The 20,515-nt window shown below is 42.1% G+C and overlaps 1 protein-coding gene and 1 long non-coding RNA gene across 8 annotated transcripts in view; both read right to left on the bottom strand.

Moving 5' to 3' along the window:
- Nucleotides 1-20,515, bottom strand: part of NHSL1 (NHS like 1) — a 174,389-nt gene that overhangs the window by 57,321 nt on the left and 96,553 nt on the right. The gene's annotated exons all lie outside the window — the stretch shown is intronic.
- On the bottom strand, nucleotides 7,072-11,136 carry LOC134415720 (uncharacterized). Its single transcript, XR_010027108.1, has 2 exons — nucleotides 11,028-11,136; nucleotides 7,072-7,404 (listed from the first exon to the last, which is right to left on the bottom strand). It is a non-coding gene; the product is annotated as an uncharacterized LOC134415720 (long non-coding RNA).

Below are 20,515 nucleotides of genomic sequence, written 5' to 3'. Positions count from 1 at the left end.
GTCAGTAATATGGTCAGAACGGGTTTCTCCCTCCCTGAGATGCCATCCCGGCTGGCCCTCTCCCGGCATCTTTCAGGAGAACAAAAGTGCTCCCTCCACAAAGGCCGTCCCAGGCGGCACCGCATTCACGGCCCTCCAGTCTCGGCTCCCCTCGCTCACAATGGCCCCTTTCAAGGCAACCTCAGCCCTGGGGAAGCGCGATCCTGCCCCGGCTACTGGGAAATTACAATCCATTAAACCTGCTATCAGGAGGAAGAGGAGGAGAAAAATGCACAGGGAACAGGAACAAAGAAGAAAAATTATTTTATCCTAAAGCCACCACAACAGCACACCAAGAAGGACGCGTGCCCCAGTGCAGGGGCAGGGGAGCCAGGGCTGAGCCTAGGCCTGTGCAGGCTATTAGGGAGCAGATATTGCTGGAAAAGGGTACCCGGCTGTGCCCTCCTTTATCCAAGATCATAAAGGATTATGCCTGCAGGCTCTGGGAAAGGGGCTGCCCGGCGGGGACACAGGGAAGAGGGAGCAAGATGAGAAGGAGAAGCAACACAACCTAAGCCAGAGAGGACAGAAAAGCAGCAGACTGATTGATCTGATGATCCTATTTAGGTCACAGCACAATAAAGCTAATTCATTCCTTTAACAATTCAAAACATCTTTCCACAGGATCCTCTATCATGCAAACACATCGGCAGAGAGAAAAGGCAGCATTTGGGCAGGGCTGCCGCAGACAAAGCAGCAGTTTCTTTTGGTTGGAGCATCTCCCCACACAGTAATGGCACTCAAGAGAACAGAAAACGTTTTGTGCATGTGGAATTTTGTTTTGTTTTAAATTGCAGGGCACAAACCTTTTTCCTATGGCCCCAGTTAAGGCAACTTGATGAGAACTTCTCTCATTCCCCAGGGAATAATACGCTTTCAGGATGTTACCAGGACATATTCTCAATTTAAATACCAAATCCACCTGTACTATGGCTTATCCTAAAGAACTGATCAAAACTGGCTGGGGCAAGTAAATTAGTCTACAAAATCCTGACTCTTACCTGCCCTAATAATGCATAACAGTGAAAATAATTATCTTCTGATTTAGTGATGGAAAAAATACCAGGCAGAGAAGCTTGCAAGTCTTCTCATTCGAATCATCCTATAGGACAAGGAGCAAAACCAACAAAACCAGACAGCAAAAATTCCATTTCTGAACTTCTGTCCCAAACAATCTCCCAGTAATTCCATCTTTGGCAGCTGTGTTCTTGGGCATCCACACTAATATCCAACAGACATCTCCAACTAATCTCAGTCTGCATTCTCCTTATGGGTTTTCTGAAGGGGACATACTCCCCACTCATTCCACTTATTTAAAGGTCACAAGAAAGAATTTTTGTAGCCTATCTTGGCCTCCCTGCCCAACACTGCTCTTTGGCATGCTTTTATTTATACATGGATTATCCCTTTAGTATAGAGGGTTACAAATTCTTCCCTTTTTTTGGCTTTCTGCTGACTCTCAATAAATTCTGGATGGGTCCCATTTAAGCTTGGAGGCACACTGTCTTAAAATTAGGCCTGTACATTCTCTACTTTCCTAAGAACTATTACAACCTATAAATGAGAAAAGTTAAGCTCCTTGGAAAATACCAACCTGCACAGAATCATACAACTGCTCATGCTAAAATCATGCATCAAGCACTCATTTACTGCCTTCCACAGCAACTTGAAAAAAAGTTTTGTTAATTAGAAACTTTCAAAAATGTTATCTGCACAACACAATACTAAAATGATGAGTAAAAGTAAAAGCTCACAACTAATAAATAGACATTTGCTATTGCTCCTAAAGCCCTAAGATTTCTGACAAAAATCTAAAAACCCAGGTGTGTTCCAATTAAAGACACAAGCTGCCCTGAAATAAGTCTCCATACTAACGTAAGGGATGGAGTTCCTGTAACAGTGAGCTAATAATAATTACTGCTGGATTCAGCAACGTGTAAAGAAACAACTGCACCAAAATCTGTACCACAGAATCTCCAGAGATTGTCTTTGGCTGACCATGGGCATATGGACCTCAGATGTGATCAAACACCAAAAGATTTCAAAAATTATTTTTAAAATTGTATTTGTGTGGTCAGCATCTTCTTATGAGAAGTCCTTAATAAAACCAAACGAAAGGACTAATACTGTTAGTATTAGTATTAGACCCTTGGAGCAGAAGATTCCATTTAAACGTAAAGGAGAGAGGAGATCATGGTCAATGTGAGTAAATCTTCAGGAAAACCAGTCAATAAAACCACAGCAGTATTTTCCCAAAATTGGAATTCAATGTGCATGAAAAGGCAATTCCTTTTTCCCATCCTGATGGATAATGACACAAGTAGTCTTGACTTTGGCACCCATTTAGGATGCTTTGATGCAGCATTAAAAAGCTTCAATCCCAATTCACCATACACAAAAGCACCACTTAACAGGATATCCCTGCTTTGCCACCCTGCAAGGAATTCTCTAAGCTGATGCACACCAGAACTCAATTTACATCTTTGTTTTTCAATTATGGCTGGTTTGAAGAACATACTTGAAACTACAGCCATTAAAAGTACCTGACACAATCCACAACGTCTAATATTCTGTACAGAGCCCACACCCAGCTCCAGGAAGCAATAAATGAAAACACTGCATTCTTATAAGGCATTGAAAATGCTCCTTTTAAAATCAGGGTAATTAGCATCTTTCTTCTCTTTGGATTAATCAAACCTATCAGGAAAAGGTTAGCATCGTACACAGGAAAAAAAAAACTGCTCACCTTCAACTACTGGACATAAAGGAGTGTCTTTTCCCTTGATGTTATTAATTATTTACCCTAACACTGCCACCAGCATCTGCTTGGGGACCTGCTTGCTCCCCCCAAACAGCAGCCCACTGTTCCTGGTCTAGCCATAGCATCGTGTTTGTGGCAATAGCATCGTGTCTCACAAACAGAAGGAGGGCCAGGTTAAAAGACACCAAGAACAATTTTGAGGGATCATTCATGAGGTGTGCCAAACCTATTCGGAAGATGCTACCCAGCTCCAAGTTCAATTAGCCCTTCCTGGAATACATCACAAAACCACACAGAAATGGTTTTATAAACTTCTCTTGATGCCTTTGAGCAATGACAAATGTGCTCTGCAACCCTTGTATGGGTTGGTAACTTCACTGTTCTTAAATTCCTTGTCAAACCACAAAAAGGACAATGAACAAACGACAGCATTAAACCAGAGCAGGAAAAGCTGCCCCATAGTCACTGTGGCTCAAATCAGAAATCAGTCACACAGGGGATGAGACCTTTGGGATGAGCAGCACATGGCCACTGACCCCTCACAGAGCAGCTAGCTGAGCACTGCCACAGAAAAGACATCACAGATAACTTGTCTTTCAACCATGGCATTTACAAGATTTTGTATCTTCTCCAGCAACACCAGTTTGTGCTCAGCTGGTAATCCAGTCAGTCCCCAGTACACTGAGCTAGAGTTTCCAAGCACATGCCAGGAGCTGCAGCCTAACAGCCACAAGCAGAGCACTGGGGAATTCAGCCTTTAAATTAGTAATGGCCAGGCCCCAGCCTGCCTGCCCGAGTGGAGAAGACCCGGGGAGGCTGATTAAGCACCCTTATGCTGGGACCGGAGAGCTGGCATCGTGGGGTTTCACATTTATTCTCTTCCAATGACTCCAAGTCAGAACTGGTCATGTCACACATCAGGCACTGTTTCTGTAACTGCTGTAATGGCAGGCACTGCTTGCAATCCAAAATTCAAGCTGCGCCTTTCCAATCATGCTTTATCTCTATAATCCAGATTCCATACTGCCCTGTATTACAGCACCAATTGAGACATAATTGCAATGAGCCACCTAAAGTGTTTTTCTATTTTTCTTATTAAAAAAAACCCACAACAACCCCTCTGCCTCAATTTCTGCTTAAACATAAGAATGTCACCATTATTGTTGGTTTGCACTGCATGTTCTTAGAACAGATCAGATCCCAATCTACCTCTCAACTGCTTATTAGCAATTCCTTAACTGTGCGACTCCTTGTGTCTCCTTTTGTGCCTTCCAATACAGTCTGAAAAATGCTTTCTAGGGAGGTTTTTTTGGAACAATATGTCAATTAAAACAAAGGCTCTGACCCTCTCCCTTTCCTTTTAACCAGCCAATCTCTCTCCATCCTAGCTCTTCTGAGGAAATGCAAGCAAAATGCCATCTGTTGGCAATGAGGGGGGACTAAACCTTTAACATTGAAATACTCATTTTAGAAAAGCCAAGCAAAAATATTTAATTGACTCACAAGACTGAGTTCTCTAAGTTACTGTGGATTCCAGGTCCAGTTGTGCACTTTATTTCACAGGAGACATATTTCTATTTGATCTGCCATTATCTCCTTACTTCTTTTCTAAGAAAGCAGAGTTGCCCTTGGGCCTTCCTCCTACCAAATCTGCTGCTCCTCTGTCTTACAAATTCTAACATGGGTCTTTCCTTTATGAAGAGAAATGAAGGGGACAGCAGAGAAATTAACTCAAGGCAGACCTTGAGGACTTTTTTTAGGTTTCAGTCCAGCAAGCTTTCTCTGCATGTGTCATATAATTTGTCCCTACTGCATGTACTCGCCCGCAGGACAGTGCTGCTCGGAGGCAGGAGACAGCAACCCCACAGCCCTGCTGAAGGAGATGCTCTGCAGACCGTGATAATGTCAGTCTGGGGGTGACAGGACAGAAATCACTTCATGGCTACTCCAGCCTGCACCTGCTGCCCGACAGAACTGCTGGGCATCTGCTGAGAGGGGCTGCTGCCTTCACACAGCAAAAAGAGGGGAAAAAAAAAAAAGAAATTGAGGGTATTTTTCTCAAGTCTCACTTTCAAGAAGATAAATTAAATATCATTAAGTATCCTACTAGGTAATCTGATGCCAGATAAATGCAGTGGGCCAGGCCACTTGCTATTTGCTGTAGGTTAATCCACCCATGCCAAGGTTTTTATTTTTCATTCTACGAAATCCAGTTCTATTCAAAACTTACTACCATTATCTAAAAAGACTACATACTTGAAGAAAAATTGCATAAAATATAAAACCTAGCAAGTTTTGTACTCCTCTTGGATCTTCCAGCCTTGCTCCTATGAGAAGTGATTCCAGTCAGTGCAGGTGCATCCATCAGCACAGCAGGCAGACAAAGGCAGGCAGCCACGTGCCAGCAGGCCTGCCTTCTGCAAATTACCAAACAAATTCAATACCAACTTGCACAGCAGCATTTTCACAAATATGCAGTCACCATGCAAGACGCAATCCTTTCTACTCAAATCCCTCTCACTTTTAAATACAGTAATTTAGATGGGTGAAAAAAACCCCAGATATTTGTAAAAATCAGATCACATCAACAAGCTCCAGGCACTCTGTCATTCTAAGATTTGTCCCCTGCAGACACTACTCTCCCAGTTCATTTTCTCTTTTCCATCAGTAAGTAGCCTTCACTCTACTCCACTGTCTCCCATATGGTTAACATGAATGTGGCAATTAATATGCAATTAATAAAATGGTGTGATCAACTGCTTTTGTTCACAGCAGCAGCTGGCCTGCATGTTAGAGTGTAATTAGACAAATTAAGACGTAACGCTTTTGTTTGCGGATGGACTGACAGCATCGCTCATGCTTAAATGTCACTAAGCCTATTGGCATTTGGCATTATTTTAGATGTGTCTTTTTTTATTAACACTACAAGGTATGAATAAAACAGATTTATATGCTACCAGCTCCAATGCCAGCAAAGTGCAAGTCTGCTTTCCCTCGGAGATGTTTGCACAGGCAACTGAGAGCAGAGGACAGAAGTGATGTATTTCAGAGAATGAGTCCCTTTTAACTATCACAGCCCATAGGATGGAGCACGTGGCTCTGGACAGGTGAAAAAAGCAGAGCTGATAACTAAGCAGAGGTTTGAAAATCTTGAAAATCAAGCAACACAGGCATTTGCCAATGATGGGTTATTGGATTAGGGCAGGGAAACAACAGAGGGCTAAAAATCTGTTGTAATCTATCAGACTTTTAATAACCATTTCCTTTAAAGGATGCCCTTTCTGTGGGGTTTCACATTCTCCTTACCATGTTTCCACAATAATCTGATCTGATTTTCTTACAGCACTCAAAACCATTTACTGACTTCACAAGCAACTTGCAGTAAGACCTGGAAACATATTGTACCCAGCATCCATAAACCCCAGAAGCTTTCATCAAATTTAGCACTGAAGAACCTACTCAGTGTACCATTAACCACTATCCCCAGCTATGGGCTTTCCAATCTTACTTGTTTCACATGTGAATTTGCATTTATGTTGCTCTACCTCCTTAACTACAGCAAATGCTCCCTTGCCCCAGTCATAAAAAACACTACCCAAAATATGTCTCTGAGCTCTCTATTTTTTCACACTCCTCCAGATGCTCTTGAGGGGTGTTAATGAGCTCCATACCAAAACCCCAGTGCCTCTTCCTTGTGTTCCTGAGTACCACAGACAGCTTCTTCACTGCTCACAGACAGAGAGGAATGAAATGTCCACCACCAGCACCTCCTTGCAACAGCAAGCTCAGGTTCACACCTAACAGTGAGCAGTCAGGCTAGTCAAGTGTTTTCTTTCAGCCAGGAAACTCAGGAAGACCTTCATATTCACGTTAGTGATTCACTTGAGTGTTTTACAACAACCCAACATTAACATCTTTTGAACCATCATATTCCAAGTTGTTCTTCCTCCCTCCCTTCATCCACAGCACTCTTGCTTTTGAGCATGAAAAGGCACAGGAGACCAAGTGGACCTCCATGGCCCATCCAGAAGAGGACAGGCAGGGAGGCTTGTTTTCTATGGAACATGCAGAGAATGTGGGCAAGAAATGCAATACTCATATAGAAACACACACTAGAAGAGCTGTTATTTATCCAAGACCTGAAGTAATTTTGTCCAAATGGAGAAGTTCCCCTGCTTTGCAACATTACCGTGGTTTGTTTCAGCCAAACGAACAAAACCTCCAAAAAATCTCAGCCATAAGACAAGACATTAAAAACACATACAGAAAAGGAAGGAGGGAGAGGGGAATTCCCCCATTCATTAGACATGTAATAAAAATTACATCAAATTTACTTTTTCTTTTCAAAACAAACCAGTTCCTGGCTTTTTCTGGTGTAATCCACTATGTCAGCTGTTATGGTATGAGCTGGATGCAGCAGATAAAACTGGGAATCAGGGTGGCCGGTCACTTGCACGAGGCTCTGTAAGTAGCTGTCCCAGCCATTCACCACAGAGACTGAGTCCTTGTGTCACTTAGGGCACGAAAGGCCACAAAGGCTTGCTCAGTGCTCCACACAGCCCAGAATTTGCAGAGATGGAAAGCAATTCAGCCTTTGTTTCACACTGTTAAATGAGACAGCAAAGAATGAATCCTCCCAGTTTGCAAGGATTCTGGCATCTTTTTCTTTTTAGTATAACACCCTTATATAGGGAAATTTAAATCTCATAGCTATTGGAAGAGAAACCTGGAAAAAAAGCATAGCTAACAGTGGATAATGAAATACCCAACTTGGTTCACAATATCCTATTAATGTATAAATAGACCTAGTTATTATTTCAAATTTCATGTTTTTCACAAAATACAAATCATACAGACAATTCTCAGCTTTACAGATATTAATAAAGAAGAAGAAAGCATTCTTTCATGAGCTAGCAGGCAACAAAACACTGAGAAAAAAATCCCAGTAACTGAAGCTACTTGTTTAACAAACATTAAAAGTAATCTGATATTGCCACTGGCTCCTGCATCTGTAAAAGACAGAAAAAACTCCCAACTCCTTATCAAAACTTTATCATCACAAAAAGCTGGCAAGAGCATACTACACCTTTAAACTTTGCAAATTTGATAAACTATCAAGTGGCAATGGGAACTACAAGAGGCAGGTGATGCTGTAACGAGGAGGAGGTGACAGCCTCCCAAAGCAGCAGTCACTGCCAGCAGTGTCTCACTGCCTCACGTTTCAGTTCAGCAGGCATTTAAACCATACTAAACCAAGCCCCTGACATTTGTGCCAAACCTGGCCAGTGGAGTAACTCAGTTTAACGTTGTTGCAGGAAAACCAGTTATCAAACACTCAGCTCCACTGGAGTTTGTAATTGTGCATGAACATGTGACGGTGACAGCCCCAGCACCACTGTAATACTGCTTGTCTGGCAGGCAGACAGGCTGCTAAAGGATGTACTGCTGCACTCTGACTGAATTTAATCCTACATTGTCTATTTGCACTCACTCTGGCAGCAAAGAACAGCAGAAGAACAGCATCACAGATGCTGGAACAAGGCTGAGCTGGTAATGCAGAACTTTCACTTCACAACATGACTAATTTAACAGTTTTATCAGAATTAATTGCAACAGCTTAAAAAACCTTCAAACCCTAAAATGGTAACCTGGTTATTATGGCTGCTACATCACACCATAAGTATTCTGATTATTGATTATTTGGCAGCAGGAGCACAAGGACTACTGCTGCAAACTACTGAGATCCCCTCAGTGAGGAAGCCCCCCCAGCCCATGAAGAAGTTCAAATTATTTAACTGTATTATGTTTTCAAACAACCCTAACACTACTGGGAGCATTTTCTGTGGAGTGTATTAGCACTGTGAAAGCTCTCCAAGCGCAGTTCTCATGATGCTGGATAAGGACCCCAAAGGGAGGCCTTTATCAACAGAGATAAAGCCCAGCCAATAATCCCCTGCTGTGCTTTGCAGTTATCACTTGACCTGGTCCCAGAAAGCACTTCCACTCTTAAACACTTTTGTTCCTTAAAATAAACATTAACAGAGTTTAAAGTGACAGTCTCCCTACTCAAAGAGAAATAGTACCTGCCCCACCCATAACACTTTTAACTGATGGCTTAATTACTCTGCTATTCTTTTGTTCCTATGGAGTGGGAACCAGTAAGAAAGGAGCCAGTGAGGCAGAGCTGGTGTCCCACAATCTACACACTTGTACTGTGCTGGGACACCACCATTGAAGCACCAGAGGTTCTGGGAAAAATCAGGCCAGAAAGCAGGGTGACTGATTTTTGTCGTTCACTGTCTCAATGAAAAAATTTCATTGAAATTGTGAGGATCTGGAATTCAGAAAGAACAAATAAAATGGTCATACCAGATATCAGTAAAATTCAACATAAGGAATACCACAATAAACTTGGTCTAAAACATGTGAAAGTTCATTGCTAAGGACCAAAAACTGCATTAAATAGCTTTGTTAGATCACAAGTCAAATAATTCAATTGTTTATGTAAGTGTTGTACTATAAATCAGTGAAATTACACACATGGACACAATTGTCAAATATCTTCTGGAAAGTTTTATAATTTTAATTCAGGCACATTACAGAGAGAAGGGGAAGCTTTCCCTATGGACAGCTCAAAGAGAAAAACGAGGGAGGCTGCAGTGAGGGAGCAGGGATTTCTGAGTTCCTTGCCCATGCTCCTCAATTCCATTTCCACGCTCTGGAGAAGCAGATTCAAACAGAGCGGTTGCTCACAATGCTCTGAGCAACCTCCGAGGGCACTGCAAGAACCAGCTCTGAAAGTCAGCTCACAACTCTGTAGGAATGAACTAACCTGTCATCCAGCAAGAGAGACAAACCCCAGAAGACACATACACACACCCCAGCCTGTCTGGGGCAAGAAGGGCCATATCCTCCTCCCTAAGAGCATCCCTAGAAGCTGCTTCCTAGTCCCTAACTTCAGGGCTTCCCTGGGTCTGACAGTGACTATATAGTTTTACAGAAAGGAAGAATTTTCATTTTCCCTCTGAATGAACCAGAATAGACCCTGTGCTCAAAAATACAAAAATTCAGCAGAAGACGTGGATTCTTCTTTGCATGCAGCATAAAAAATTACCTGCTCTTGAAAAAGGCCTGAAACAATCATGTAATTCACGCTCCTCCTACAGGAGGGGACATCAAATGAAGCTTGCTTAGTAATGAATGGAGAATATGGTAATTCAGAAAACAAAATACAGGTCGTTTTGCTAATCAGTGTTAGCATCACGTGGCAAGATGGGGATTTTTCAATTCCTGGTAATAACGAACCATTGTCAGATAGTCAGTGTGAGACTAATGAGAAAAAGAAAAATCAATATAGTTGTAAATATACTCATGTACCTTTTTTTTCCCCCCCAAAAGACCTGGCATGAGATAGCCAGCCAGCTGGCTTTTGCAGGAAAAGCTTTCTTTGTCTTGTGAAATTTCTCCCCCATCACCCTTAAATAGACTTTTCTGCCATAGAAATAGACAACCATTCCACAAACAGCTGGGTGCCTTTGCTTAGGTGGTCAGAAAAGAAGGGAAGGCAGGCATTAAGGCTAAAAACAAAACAGCTGAACATTACTATTGTCTGTCCTCTTCTGTCCTTATTTCCCATCTGTATTTGCCAGTGAAACTTGAAACTATTCAGATTAAAAAAGGAGAGTCATCACAATTCAGGAATTCTTTCTTCTCACATTCAGAGAGAAAATAACCTTAGACCAAAGGTTATTCAAAAGCCGACTGTTTTTTTAAATAAGTACTCATCAACTCCTTTAAGCACCTTTTGAGTCTGTCAGACCTTTTTCTTATTTTTCCTGGCCTTTTCATCCACTGATTGTTCTTACAGCTTTCAGTTACAGTGCTAGGTCAACAGTTCCACTTATCTAAAACAATAATTTTGCTGAAAAGGAGCATTATTGAACTGAAAGCGAGTGCTCAAGACCTCTCAAACACAGACATATCACATGCACAAAACAGTACCATCCTGTATCAACTTAGCAGCCCCATCAGATACAATATTTACATGCACTGTCCTGAAGGGCAAATACATTACTTTTGTAAGAAAATTGTTCCCAACGCCTTCATCCTCCAGAAGAGAAATAAGAGTATTTTCCTTGTTTATGTTTGTTTTATTTAGTTGTTTTTTCAGTGATGACAATGTAATACTAAATGACCAAAATAGCTAAGGAACAGGAACTGATCTTACTTGGCCAAAAGGAGCTGTCGTCTTTGCTCAGAAACTTTTTCTTGAGGCGCCCAGGCAGCTTGGTGTGAGCGTTGCCCATTTTGCCGGAATACAGCGGGATGAGTTCCTCCTCCTCCTCATCGTTGCAGCTGGGCTGCCACTTGCTCCTGCCGAGGCACCCGACCATGGGCTCGGCGGGCAGGCAGTGCACATAGGCGATCATTGTGAGATGCTGCTCTCAAGGATGTCCCCGCTGTCCCCAATGGCTAGCTCCCAGCAGAAGGGAGTGGCCTGCTTATAACCCTTGAGCGGACGCATTCAAAGGGCTGGCGAGGAAAAGATTTTCTCCTCCTTCGCACTTAGGCAAACTAAGCTATTCGGATATCCCGAAAACTGCTTGGAATAGGATTCTGTAAGTCCTTGAAAAAGAAGGAAAAGAGCAACAAAAGAAATCAAGCACCTGTTTAAGCAGCCCACCGTAGCCGCTGGCTGCCCTGTCCTGCCCTGCTCCCGCCCGCGGCTCGCAGCCAAAGCAGGAAAGCAGCGGCTGCGGAGAGCCGGGAAACCCCGTCACCGGCCTCAGGCCGCGGCCTACTCCCGCCCTGCTGCCGCTCCAGTCCGTGCCTTCTCTTAAGCCTTATCCCCGATTATTCACCACTCCGAACAACAGGTACTACCGCCACACACAGATGGCCACATCCAAGAAGCTTATTTAAAGCTAAGTTACTATAATTGCCGTGACACTGGCAGCTACAGAACCCTAACTGGGCAGGAACCTGCCAAGAACAAGAACGTATACCTTCTTCTAGAATGCAAAAGCAGAAAAAACCATACAGACTAAAGAAAAAAGGGCAAATTGTCATGATTTCAGTATCTGGATTTTATTAAAGAAGCTCCCTTTCAAAGTTAGAACTGTAATGTTTGATACCAAAAGATAATGGTATCCTCTAGACTAGACTATAACTGGATTGATGCTAAACACAAAGCATAAGCAGTTATCAGCTTGCCTGCAGTATTGCATAAATACATACATCCTCACAATGCCTCTACAGAGTACCTATTATTCCTATTTAAAGATGAAGACATAGTCTCAAAGGGATTTAGTAACCTGCCTACACAGTGGAAAAACCGGGATTAAAGTCAAGGTATTCTCAGTTCTTAAACCTCATTCACAAGTCACTAGTCCATGGCACCTCTCCTAAATAGTAAGCAAGTTTCCATGCTGCTAACATTGTCAACCATAATCTCCTGTACTGTTATTCTCTGGGATTCAGGAAGAGTGCCCATCCTAGGCTTCTGAATTGGCTGCAACAGCACAGCCAGACTGGGACAGCAAGGAAGATGTCACATGAAGAGAGCACACTGCATGAACTGCTGTCTTCAGCAATTTTTAAAGGTTTATGTTGTTTGAAATATTACATTGGAGAATATTTGTTTTTTAAAAAGGGAAGATATCAAAACCCCGAGTAAAGTACAACAAAGAACAATTCTTAGTCTGCTTTCTTAACTGTTCTTTATAAATGCTTTGATTGCAGCCTATACCATTCATGGAAGTGGCTGCTCTATATATATAAGCACAACAGCAAAATGTAAGTATTTACACATATTAAAAAAGGCTTTGTGCAGTGTTTGTTTGGGAGCTACAATAAACTTTTAGTCAGGAACAAAAAGCAAGCCAAGCCCACTGTTTAACACTACCAGCAGCACAGATGCACATCTCCTCTCTCCCCAGACACACACACACGCATCTCCTGCTGCCTGGGCGCTGGCGGCCGGGAGCAGGGCGCACACAGCAGCTGCCCATGGCCCTGCAGCAGCGTGGCACCAGCCTCCAGACACGCTCAGCACACAGCGACAGCCAGCACAGCCTGTCTGCAGCGCTGACTCACCGCTGCTGCCAAAGCACAGGGAGTTTACCAACAACTGGCTGCTTTGGTGGGGGGAGGTTGTTTGTTTGCGTTTTTTCATTTAACGTCCGGTTACTTTGCACAGCAGTCTGAGCAAATAATTTTCACTATAAAGCCTTTCATACACATCTCACATGACTGAATCTCAGCAAATGTGCAAATAGATGTAAGCGGGTCATATAACGAACTGTGCCAGATACCTTTAATAAATAGGGATGAAACAAGCCCTGCCTGCAATTTTATACTTTTTGATAACAATTTCAAGTGTCTGCAAAAATATGGATGGAAAGGGGAAAACATGCCAACAGCAAGGGCAATAGCTGCTGGTACCTCTGCCTTGTCCATACAGATAGCAGAAACTCACTGGCAAACACTGAACGCTGGCAAACAGGCCTTTGAGGCAAATACAAATTTACAAAGCCAAGTACATTTACTCATCAGACTATGAGAAAGACAAACTGTGATTAACATTAGCAGAGCTCAATTCACTCATCAACCATGCTGATACTCTTGTGTCTGCCAGAATAAATGAATGTCTAGACAGTCGTCCTGGGCGGAATGAAACCCCAAGAGTGCTGTCAGTGAAGCAGTTCATAAGGAGGCCCTGTTACCGCCTCCCTAAGGGGACCTCTGCAACCAGCTCGTCTAGCCACCGTGCCTGCTGCCTCACCCTTTCCATTCCCTGTGATTGTCAGGGTCCTGGGAAGAGTCACCGCCAGAGATGTGATGCACAAAACTTCAGAGCATCACTCTGATGCTATTGATAAAAGTGTATGCTGGAACTTGCATTTATTTTTCCTGCAGACAGGAACAGTATCTCTTCTTACATAAGAATACAGGTGGATTTCAGTTATGGGGGGGGGGGTTATTTGTTTGTTTTGGGTTTTATTGGTTTTTTTAATTTTAGTAACTCAAAATCACACTAACAAATTATATTTTCTAAAGGATACTGGCTGATGTTTGCATGCAGTCTTTCTATTCTACACAATCATGTTATCTGACATAAAAGTTCAGTGTTGATCTACACACCAAGCCAGTATTATCAGGTAACATGCAGTACAAACACAAGAGCAAGAAGACAGGGGACACCAACAGCTCAGTGTTCAGCAGACTCCCATGCTCCCAAACACTTAGCAAGGTGACACAGGATAACATATTGCCCCGGAGTCCCCATGACATTTACCATGCACTTCTCCAGAGTACAGACATACTCAATTATCCATGTTTCCAATGCATGCTCACGAAGCAAGGCTGAAGCACAATAATGGGATCATGGCTCAAATCCAGTTTCACAAGTATATTTACCATATGGTAGGCATTAATGTCCCCATAAGTTTTTTACTTGAAGAATAAATCTGTTCTTCCCTGAAGCTGGGAAGACCTTGGTAACACAAATGATAAATGATTTGGTGATGGTTATGGTTTCAGCTATTAGTAAATGTAAAACCATAAAGAGCTGCCAAAATGTACCATTATCATGTGAGAAAGACACTGTGTACACTGCCTCTTCATCTCCCCCCAAAAATCCTATTAAAAAATGCTATGTCTATATGGACCAAAAGCCTCTCTAAGTTTGATAAAGTCAAAATTTTATCACCAAACTTCTCATTAATCTTCACTTATTGTACTGCAGCTGTAGCACAGCTTTATGTTTTCAAATACAAAAAAGTGAGGCTGTTCATTTTTCTCAGCCTTGAGCTATCATTTCTAGAAAGATTTCCCAAAAGTAACATTTTATTTCCTTTATTATTCTTTTTCATGCCATTTAAAAATTGAACTATTAGTAATGCTAGTATGACTGCTCTGAGCAGGCTGTTATACATGCATATTAACCTTCATCAGCATATTTCATTTTTGTTAAACCATCTCCTTACACTCAGACTCTATTACAGAGAGCTTGAATAATTAGGAATAATTACAGAAAATGCCATCAATATTGCATTATACTGGAAATGTTTTGTTAAACAAAAAGATCTTTAGGAGTTTGACAGACTCACAAAACTGTGACTAACTCAGTGATTACAAGAAATGAAATTATAAAGCAAAAACAACCAAAGAAAACATTATCCTTTTTATTAGACAAGCATATATGGTCCTGAGCTCTGAGAACAGTAATGATACTGATGAGTATTACACATAAGAGTTTTAAAAATATATAGGATACATCTATTGGGAACTCAGGGAATATGGAATCACAAAGGATTGTCATGTCAGCTCTACTCAGGCATTAAGATAATCTTTGTAAGTATGCTAGATAAGGAGTTATACCATCAGCCTTTAGGTACAATTTCTAGATCCTCTGGATAGAAGGTAATATACACCATGTCATAAAATAACAGCAATTTTATGGACACCTTGCACAACAAAACCACCAAATGAAGTAATTCCCAGCAGCCAAACTGGAAATTAAAGACAGCTCACAGAAATCCACAGGGATAAACTTTGCCCTAATTAGACATGGATTCTATTTTTAGCAGTAATGAATTGATGAACTATTCTGGGCTTTTTGAATGAGCAGGTGGAGCTTTTAAATTGTACTTAAATAGTTATTTTTAAAACAAACAGGGGGGGAAATTTATATATTAAACATATTTAATTGGACCATATAGCATTAACTGATCCTCAAAATAACACTCTCAAAGAGAAGTATCCCCCTTTTACAGATGGACAACTCAAGACACAGCAAGAATCAGGACATGTCCATCATGGTGGAACACCCCAGCATCCTTTGGTGGAAATGCCAGATTGGACATGGGATGTCCTGCTCTCCTGGCCTGTGCATGTACTTTCCTCTTTCCTGTACATATAGTGTGCATGGAGTCTTAACTCATGTTCCTTAACACAAATACAGCCGACAAAAGCTAAAGAATTTCAAAACAAAGAGGAAAAAAGCCCCACTTGAGGTATTGTAAATCTGCTTTTTAACTGAACACCAATCTCTCAAACAGGAAGTGAGCAGGAGGTCTCAGCTTTACAGTGTTTAAAGCAAGCCCAGCATTGGAGGAGCGTGCACAATACCAACAGACATCAGGGTGCAAGGGAGATGAAAGGGACCCAGGGTGGCAGAAATGCACACAAAGCTTTGCGATGCTCCAGAAAGCTCTCTCCATTTGCCATATTCACATTCTCCAGCATTAGCTCTGTTCCCTGCTACTTTCAATGGATTTATTTTTATCATATGCTTGTGATCATACAGCATCTATGAGCTTTTAGCTCTTAATTTTTTCAAAGGGATCTAAGTTTTAAGTCTTGTGCAGCTTAAAGAGCTTGACTGGCACAGCAGCTAAAAGCAATCCTAACAAGCAAATATGATTTGTAAAAAGGTACAGCAAATGTGTACCAAACACACTGAAGGCAAATCCCTGAATGATGGGGCATTTGGCTAGCTTAATTCCTGGTACCCACATAGCCAGATTCAAGGTGTCATCCCCAGGCAACCTCAGCCCTCTGCAAGGACACCCAATCTGCAAACCATTGTATAGCAAGCACCTGTAAAACACAACAAAAACCAACAACAATAAACCAAGCATAATGTACAAGGATCATTAGGAATCTGCATGCCTGTATTTCCTCTGCTGCCCCACCTCTGAACATACCCATTACCCTCTCTTTCATATCTTAATTTAATTTTCCTTTGCTCTTATGTAATAGCCCTCTGCAATTATTTTTAATTCAATAAGAATTTTGATATACAGGACATAAGACACTAGATGAGAAAAACACACTTTGTATTATATTATTGGCAGTCTTAAATATTTTAAAATACACTTCTGTGTTCTAATTATTCATCTCTATTTTCAATTAAAAAGCCTTCTTAAGAGCAACAGGCAATACTGTATGTTTGATATTAACATTGGATCACTGCTTTGCAATATTTAAACAAGAAAGCAATTAAAGCCAGCCACATAAGGAGCAGAGAAGCCTTTCTGGTTTAGTTCTGCTGCCATACAAAAATAAAGTACTTTGGTCAGTGCATTCTGTGGACACCTTTGGGAAGGGGGTGACATGTCTGGGGCAGAAGATAGGGCTGTTGGTGAAACAGAAGCAATTAGATATTACTACTGAGAGTTAAAACACGCTATTCTTGCTAGCTTGCTCTAGCAGTTGAGTCCCACACATCTCTGCTCCCTCTGAAAACAGAACAAAAGATGATGCTGCCAGGAGCCGGCGGAGAAGGTGGTTTCCAGTCTGGGGCCACAATGGATGGCAGTGTCAGCCACACTGGTACACCCACACACTCTGTGAGCAAAGGAGTCACATTCTACCAGCTTATTTTACACTTCATATTAAACGGCAATGCAGACAGGGCTGGGTAGGATTACCCAGTTCAGGTCTGCTCATTAAACTTATTACCATGGTAACAGGAAGAGAAAGAAGTCATCTCCCCACTCCTATTATCTCGCACAATTCTTTTTAATGGATGAAAAAGCCCAAAGAGGGAAGCACCTTCCTGATACAGAGCACCAGCGACCTCTCTGCCACCCGCACAGCCCACTGAAGAGTTCACACACAGTGGGGGTTTCAAATCAAAAGCCAAAGCAACCTACACTCCTTGATAAAAGCCACTGTTAGAAAGCAGCCTTCAGTCAGAAGGCTGCAGCCTCCTCGCTCTCCTCCTTCTGGAAGAAATGGTCTGACAACGCTGCCTTCTGTTCATGTACTCCGCCACCGCTGTCAAAAACGCAGTGCCACCTCCTGGACACCCATGTTCCCGGGAGGGTCTGCTTTGGCCAGGTGTGCCATGGAGAGTCAGGAAGGCTTTCAAGATTAAAACAACAAAAATGGTACAACAAATGCAAATCTGTACTGAGATGATTCATTATTTTTAGTGAGTACTTCTAAAACATTTTGGTTTTACATGGTCAGTGTTTCAGTAAGTATCCCATAAAGAACTGCTTTTAAGCTCTGTGTAAGATGAGGGAAAGGCTGTGGATATTGTCTGCTTGGACTTCAGTAAAGCCTTTAAGAACTTCCCACAGCATTCTCCTGGAGAAATGGGCAGCCCATAACTTGGCTGGGTGCAGAGTTGGCTGGGTAGACACCTGGCTGGATGGCTGGGCCCAGAGAGTGGTGGTGAATGGAGTTACATCCAGCTGGCAGCTAGTGGTGCTCCCCAGGGATCAGTGTTGGGGCCAGTCCTGTTTAATATCTTTATCAGTGATCCAGGGGATCAAGAGCACCCTCATTCAGTTTGCAGGGACCAAGCTGGGCAGAACTGTTGGTCTGCTGGAGGGCAGGAAGGCTCTTGCACAGGGATCTGGACAGGCTGGATCAGTGGTATGAGGACAACTGTGAGGTTCAACAATGCCAAGTCCGGGTCTTGCCACTGGGTCACAACAAACCCATGCAGCAGGGGAAGGACCAGCTGGAGAGCCACCTGGCAAAGAAGGACCTGGAAGTGCCAGTCAACAGTGTCTGAACGTGATCCAGCATGTGCCTGGGTGGCCAAGGCAGCCAGTGGCATCCTCGCCTGTACAAGGAATAGCGTGGCCAGCAGGTCCAGGGCAGTGACTGTCCCCCTGTACTCAGCACTGAAGAGGTCACACCTCGAGTCCTCACTACAGTAAAGGTGCTGGAGTGTGTCCAGCGTAGGACAACCAAGCTGGTCTGGAGCACAAGCCATGAGGAGCAGCTGAGGGAGTTGGGAGTGTTTAGTCTGGAGAAAAGGAGGCTCAGGGCAGAACTTCCCGGTCTCCAGAGCTCCCTGACGGCAGGCTGCAGCCAGGTGGGGCTGGGCCTCTTCTCCCAGGCAACCAGAGCAGGACAAGAGGAAATGCCCTCAAGCTGCACCAGGGGAAGTTTAAATTGGGTATCAGGAAAAATTTCTTCATTGAAAGGGCTGTGAAACATTGGAACATGCTGCCCAGAAAAGTGGTTGAGTCCTTATCACTGAAAGTATTTAAAAGATTTGTGGCATTTGGGGACACAGTTCAGTGATGGACTTGGCACTTGGCAGTGCTGGGTTAACCTTGGACTGAATTATTTTAGCAGTCCTTCCCAACCTAAATGATTCTATGAATCTAGGCAAGGGAAAAAAAGCAAAACTCAGTTTTATTAATAGAGTGGTGCTTCAGTATATAGTAAAAAAAAAAAAAAAAAAAACCACCACAGTATGTCAAAAAATGAGCTGATCTTCTGTTCATCCATTTTAAATAGAAAATGGTAGGTAATACTCAGTCCCACAGGGCAGGATTTTCTATTCTGTAGGGCACAATATTCAACACTGAAGAGCATCATTCAGCTCTGCTGGGCAGAGCATTCATTCACTGTTTTACAGACAACAGAGCAGCAGCTAATTCATTAGGCACAGTACAATAAACGTAACAATATTAAAACACCAGTAAAGGAGCAAGAATGGCAAACCTAATTGTCTAGAAGTTAAAAATTAAATAGTCATGTTATTCAGTTTTCAGCCTGAAGGGGTTTTCCTGCCTATGGGGGCACATTTCAGCCACATGTTGATTCCACCCAGAGATGCTCTTCCACATCCCATGCCTCTGGGGCACAAGGATGTCACACCTACTCCATGCTACAGATCCCTCTCCTGTCATGGTAACTTGCCAATGTAGACATAGCATCTCATGACCATTGCATATGCTCAAGATAAAATAGTTCTGTTATTTTTTAAAGCACAACCAATGAAAAAAATAACCTTTTCACATGCTTCTGTCAGCAGCCTAAGGAATGGTCATAGCTCAGCAAAGATAATTATTACATTAAAAGAACTAAAACCAAGACTTTGTATCAAATATAATCCCATTAACCTGGAATGGTTCAGTAGTAAATTTTTAATCTGAAGTGTCACATTTACTTGCAAATCATATCTAGGCAAGATAAGCCAGTTAGCACTAGCTTCTTATGAACTGTGACTAAATACAGCCCACCTACTTTCCAACAGGTCACATAAAAGCTTTCTACAAAAAGTAAGTAAACTCTTGGGTTTACAGATCAGGCTACAGGAATGCATCAAATTCCATTAGAAAGAATAATGACAAAAATATGCACCCCTTGCCAAAGAAAAGATTAAGCTAATGAGGAGCAGTACAAATTAGCAGTATTTCAATCCAAAACCAAGTCACACCCTAAGAAGAACATTCTTGTAAAGTCCCAGGCAATAATATATCTGTATGACATGTGAACACTTTACTATCAATTACACAGTCTCATGTTTTTTACAGAAAATTCATATTGACTTGTCATTTTTGTGTCTTTAACAAACTTGCTGGACTGCTTTTTCATGTGGAATATGAAGTTACCAAGCCAACACTCAACTGTTCTTAAAACAACTCATTTTTCAATGAAATTACTGAATGCAGATGCTACTGCTATGCAGCCCACCAGGCCGTTCTTTCTTGTTTCTGGAGTTGCTGCTCAGCTCAAAAAAAGTCAAAATGGTTCAGCTTCACAAAATGAACTGGAAAGAGCAGCCATCTGTACACATACAAGTCCATAAATTAACAGACCCACTTGTCTATTGGTTTCATTTTCAGTCTGTTTACTGGCAAAAAAAAAAAAAAAAATCAAACCTCAATTTTTTAAAATTTTGAACTGAATTTCAAGGAATTGAATTTCTAAGTAATACTCTTGAAAATAAGTCTCCTT

This window comes from Melospiza melodia, chromosome 3 (assembly GCF_035770615.1).
Source record: "Melospiza melodia melodia isolate bMelMel2 chromosome 3, bMelMel2.pri, whole genome shotgun sequence".
Classification (NCBI taxonomy): domain Eukaryota; kingdom Metazoa; phylum Chordata; class Aves; order Passeriformes; family Passerellidae; genus Melospiza; species Melospiza melodia.
This window is presented reverse-complemented; position numbering and strand designations above follow the sequence as displayed.